The sequence below is a fragment of the Pongo pygmaeus genome, chromosome X, assembly GCF_028885625.2.
Source record: "Pongo pygmaeus isolate AG05252 chromosome X, NHGRI_mPonPyg2-v2.0_pri, whole genome shotgun sequence".
NCBI classification, from domain to species: Eukaryota; Metazoa; Chordata; class Mammalia; order Primates; family Hominidae; genus Pongo; species Pongo pygmaeus.
Genome location: NC_072396.2, coordinates 102,307,339 through 102,313,608, shown reverse-complemented (window position 1 = coordinate 102,313,608; position 6,270 = coordinate 102,307,339).

Here is a 6,270-nt window from a genome sequence, read left to right as displayed (position 1 = left end):
TGAACCCGGGAGGCGGAGGTTGCAGTGAGCCGAGATCACGCCATTGCACTCCAGCCTGGGCAATAAGAGTGAAACTCCGTCTCAAAAAGAAAAAAAATAAAAAGAAACTTCATAAGAGAATTGACCTTTAATAAAGAAATAGAAGCCATGTGTTGTGGCATGCACCTAGAGTCTCAGCTACTCAGGAGGCTGAGGAAGGAGTATCGCTTAGCCCCATGAGTTCAAGGTTTTTAGTGTGTTATGATCGTGCTTGTGAATAGTGTAACCACTCAATGGGTTCACCTTGCTGGCTGCCTGGACAGAGCCAATTTATCAAGACAAGGGAAATACAATAGAGAAACAGTAATTCACACACAGCCCACTGTGCAGGAGACTGGAGTTTTATTATTATTGAAGTAAGTCTCCCTGAACATTCAGGGATCAGAGTTTTTAACGACAATTTGGTGGTTAGGGAGCCAGTGAGTCAGTAGTTCTGATTGGTTGAGTCGGTGATGCGATCGTAGAAAGTTGAAGATGTCCTCTTGTGCTAAGTCAGTTCCTTGGTGGGGGCCACAAGACCAGATGAGCCAGTTTATCTATCTGGGTGGTGCCAGCTGACCCATCGAGTGCAGGGTCTGCAAAATACCTTAAGCACTAATCTTAGGTTTTACAATAATGATGTTATCAGGAGCAATTTAGGGAGATTTAGACTCTTGCAGCCTCCAGCTGCAAACCATAATTTCTAATCTTGTGGCTAATTTGTTAGTCTTGCAAAGGAAGTCTAATCCACAGGCAGGAAGGGTGTTTGTTTTGGGAATGGATTGTTATTTTTGTTTCAAACTAGAAACTATAAACTAAGTTCCTCCCAAAGTTAGTTAAGCCTATGCCCAGGAATGAACAAGGACAGCTTGGATGTTAGAAGCAAGATGGAGTTGGTTAGGTCAGATCTCTTTTGCTGTCTCAGTTATAATTTTGCAATGGTGGTTTCAATAGCCACTGCACTTCAACCCGGGGAACATAGTGAGACTCCATCTCCAAAAAAAAAAAAAAAAAAAAAGAACAGTAAACATATAACTTACTAATACACAAATAATTTCCAAAGGGAAACAAGGTTTTTGAATACAGTACAGCCTGTGCCATTCACATCTGTAGGGGGCTACATAAGGGGCTAACATCAGAAAATAAAAGTAGAGAGCTAATAAAATGTATGTACTAATGTTATCTTGATCTAATTTGTTCTCATCAGGTGATAAATCCTGAGAAATGTCCATTTTGAAAAATACTGGTAACTATTTTTGGCAGTTATTTTCATTCATTGTCTCTCCTGTAGTAGAAATCATATGTTGAGATGTATTATCCTCACTTGGCTTCAGGAATACCATTCTTTATTCTTTATCAACTTTTCTGGCTGTTCTCGCTTAATCACCTTGGTTGGATCTTTCTCATCTCCCAGACCTCTACACATTGTAGTTATCCAAGTCTAAATCCCAAGACCTCCTCTTTTCTTCTACTTACATTCGTGTCTTGAGTGAACTCATTCAGGCTGATGGCTTTAAAATACCATCTCTACATAGACAAGTCTTAAAACTCCAGCCTTGCCCTTTACCATGAACTCCAGACTCAATCTAATAGCCTGCTCAACATCTTCACTTAGATATGTAGCAGACACCTCAAACTAAATATCCTCAAATGAACTATTGACTCTTAACACCCCGTAACCAACTTGCCCCACAGATTTCTTCATCTCAGTTAATGGCAACTCCATCCTTTTTGTCGCTTAGGACAAAATGTTGGGTATTAATCTGATTTTCAATTACAACTCCAGTCTTATATATCAGCAAATCCTGTTGGCTTTATATTCAAAATACAGATTATCCAGAATCCAGCCATTTCTTACCACTGCCACTACTACTACCCCAACCTGAAGTCATCATCCAAGCAATATATTTTTAAGTAGTTTACTAGCTTCCACCCTTGCTCCCTCCTCTAGAGCAGTTCTATACAATTCTCTACACAACAGATTGAACCTTTTAACATGTAAATTAGATCATGTCACTCTCCTCCTCCAAACACTTCAGTGGTTTCTCATGTCATTCAGAATAAAACCCAATTTCTTGGCGTGGTATACAAGGGACTCAAGAGCTAGTCCCTGGCTTCCTTTCTTATCTCATATCTAATATTCTCTTCCTGTCTCACTCAGTGTCAGACTCATTGGCCTCCTGCTGTCCCTCAAACTGGTCACGCAAGTTCTTGCTTCAGGGACTTTGTAGAAAATCTTTTGCCTAGATTGTTCTTCCTTCAGACACCCCATTTCATTCAGATTTTGCTCCAGTGTTACCTTCTCACGAATAATTTTCCTGACCATCCTACTTAAATAAGCCACCTTCTCATCTCCCATCACTATCTATTCACTTAACCTGCTTTATTTTTCTCTTCATGTATTTTTTTATTCTAGTTTGTTATTGTCTGTCTCTCCCACTAGAGTGTAAACTCCAGAGTAGCAGAAACTCTGTGTTTATGTTCGCTGATAATTTCCCAGCATCCAGAATAGTGCCTGGTATTTAGCAAAAGCAAAAAGAAAGTCTGTTGAATTAATCAATGAACGAAAGATGTTTAACATGAGTAACAGGACTAACGAATACACTGTTAAGGGTCAAAACCTTAAAGTTAGAAGTGCTACAGAGATTTATGTACAGCAGTCATTAAGTAATTGAGTATATGTTGCCTTTTCTGTTTTTTAAATCAAAAATTAAAAAATATTTGCTGGGTATGGTGGCTCACTCCCAAAATCCCAGTGCTTTGGGAGGCTGAGGTGGGAAGATTGCTTGAGGACAGGAGTTCAAGACCAGCTGGGCAACAAAGTGGGACCCTATCTCTACAAAAAAGTTTTTTTTTAAAGAAATTATTTAATTATTCTTCATAAAATGGTATAATTTAAGAACATCTGATGGCATATTGTGCTCATAAATGTAAGAGTTTGTAGATATCTGATGAGCATGAGTATGATTCAGTCACTGAGTTTAGACAATGCTGTGGTGATTTTGACTACTTTACTAATTTATATTGCTTATACTCTCAGCTATGTATCATTTAATTTTTACTCATGATAAAAATTCCATAAGACAAGGAGCTTATCTACTTTGTTCCCCTGCCTCATGGAATTTTTAGTTTCAACTCATGCTTTCTTCTTTCAACTGTTTGTATCATGATATATATAAAGTATATCAGTGTATAAGCCATCTAATAGGTGCTCAGTATGTATTTGTTGAATAAATGAATGAGTCAATAAAAGGTATAAATATAATTCTGTATATTTGCCTCAATATGATCTCAGCTCCATAGAGAAGTTGCTAAAATTAAAGTTTACATTCTATAGAGACAAAAACAAGACTAGTGGCTATTTGGGGCTGGGGATGGGAGTGAGGAGTGACTGCAAATGGACATGAGAAAACTTTCTGGGATGATAAAAGTGCTCCAAAATGGAATTGTGATGAGGTTGCACAATTATATACGTTTATTAAAAATAATTGAATTTAACAATTACAGCAGTTAAATTTTATGGTATGCAAATTATATCTTCATAAAACTTTTTAAGAATTTTATGTAGCTGCTGAGGGTATCACAAGTACTTCAAAAAACAATGTATAAAATTTAGGGACAAATATATCCACTTTCTCTTATTTATTTTGAATAAATATCATATAGAGTAACAATATATCTTTTAGAGAATAGTGCTTACAAATGGAAACCATTGAATATTATAATGTTTGGGGAATAATTATAAAAAGCAAACTTTGATTTCTATAAACTGAATGTGATTTTATGAAAACATTTTTATGTTTTGATTCTATAACACATAGTTACATTTCAATTTACATTTTAATATACATTTATTCCTCAAATTCAAATATTATGTGTTCCATTTTATTTATTGGAAAATCATACTTTTTCTCATGTTTAAAATTAAATAGCATTTCAAGTGGTAAAAATAAAGGCCTATATTTTATGAATAACTAAGATACACAATATAATGTATTTAAAATAAACTTTATAATGCAATATTTAACATAGCTATCTAAAATAATTTTTGCTTAAAATTATTATTATAAAACTATATCAGTCAGCATTCTCCAGAGAAATAGAACCAGTAGGAGAATACAGACACACACGTGCATGCACACACACACACACACACACACACACACACACACGCACAGAAAAAGAGAAACATTTTACATTTTTTTAAGGAACTGGCTAACACCATTGTGGGACTGGCAAGTCTGAAATCCATAAGGCAGGTGGGCAGGCTGGAGACTTAGGCAAGAGTTGATGGGCTGGTCTTCAGGCAAAATATCTTTTTCTCCAGGGAACCTCAGTTCTTGCTCTTAAGACCTACAATGGATTGGATTAGACCAACTCATATTATTGAGGTCATCTCTTTTACTTAAAGTCAACTGGTTGTAGATATTTATCACATCTACAAAATACCTTCACAGAAACCCGTACGTTAGTGTTTCATTAAAAAACTGGGTACTTGGAAAATCTAAAGAGCCTGAATAGCCAAGACAATCCTAAGCAAAAAGAACAAAGCTGGAGGCACCATGCTACCTGACTTTAAATTATACTACAAGGCTACAGTAACCAAAACAGCATGTACTGGTACAGGAACAGACACACAGACAAATGGAACAGAATTGAAAACTCAGGAATAAGGCCGTACACCTACAACCATGAGATCTTTGACAAACCTAACAAAAGCAATGGGGAAAGGATTCCCTATATAATAAATGGTGCTGGGAGAACTGGGTAGCCATATGCAGAAAATCAAAATTGGACCCCTTTCTTTTACCTTATACAAAAATTACCTCAACATGAATGAAAAAGTTAAATGTAAAACCCAAAACTATAAAATCCCTAGAAGAAAATCTAGTTAATACCATATTCAGGACATAGACATGGACAAAGATTTCATAACGAAAACACCAAAAGCAGTCACAACAAAAGCAAAAATTGACAAATGGGATCTCATTAAACTAAAGAACCTCTGCACAGCAAAAGAAATTATCGTCAGAGTGAACAAACAACATACAGAATGGGAGAAAATTTTTGCAGTCTATTTGTCTGACAAAGGTCTAATATCCAGAGTTCCTTAAACAAATTTACAAGAAAAAAAAAACCCCATTAAAAAGTTGACAGAAGCTCTTTAGTTTAATTAGATCCCATTTGTCAATTTTGGCTTTTGTTGCCATTGCTTTTGGTGTTTTAGACATGAAGTTCTTGCCCATGCCTATGTCCTGAATGGTATTGCCTAGGTTTTCTTCTAGGGTTAATATGATTTTAGGTCTAACATGTAAGTCATGAATCCATCTTGAATTAATTTTTGTATAAGGTGTAAGGAAGGGATCCAGTTTCGGCTTTCTCCATATGGCTAGCCAGTTTTCCCAGCACCATTTATTAAATAGGGAATCATTTCCCCATTGCTTGTTTTTGTCAGGTTTGTCAAAGATCAGATAGTTGTAGATATGTGGCATTATTTCTGAGGGCTTTGTTCTGTTCCATTGGTCTATATATCTGTTTTGGTACCAGTACCATGCTGTTTTGGTTACTGTAGCCTTGTAGTATAGTTTGAAGTCAGGTAGCACGATGCCTCCAGCTTTGTTCTTTTGGCTTCGGATTGACTTGGTGATGTGGGCTCTTTTTTGGTTCCATATGAACTTTAAAGTAGTTTTTTCCAATTCTGTGAAGAAAGTCATTGGTAGCTTGATGGGGATGGCATGGAATCTATAAATTACCTTGGGCAGTATGGCAATTTTCATGATATTGATTCTTCCTATGCATGAGCATGGAATGTTCTTCCATTTGTTTGTATCCTCTTTTATTTCCTTGAGCAGTGGTTTGTAGTTCTCCTTGAAGAGGTCCTTTACATCCCTTGTAAGTTGGATTCCTAGATATTTTATTCTCTTTGAAGCAATTGTGAATGGGAGTTCACTCATGATTTGGCTCTCTGTTTGTCTGTTATTGGTGTATAAGAATGATGGTGATTTTTGCACATTGATTTTGTATCCTGAGACTTTGCTGAAGTTGCTTATCAGCTTAAGGAGATTTTGGGCTGAGACGATGGGGTTTTCTAGCTATACAATCATGTCATCTGCAAACAGGGACAATTTGACTTCCTCTTTTCCTAATTGAATGCCCTTTATTTCCTTCTCCTGCCTGATTGCCCTGGCCAGAACTTCTAACACTATGTTGAATAGGAGTGGTGAGAGAGGGCATCCCTGTCTTGTGCCCGTT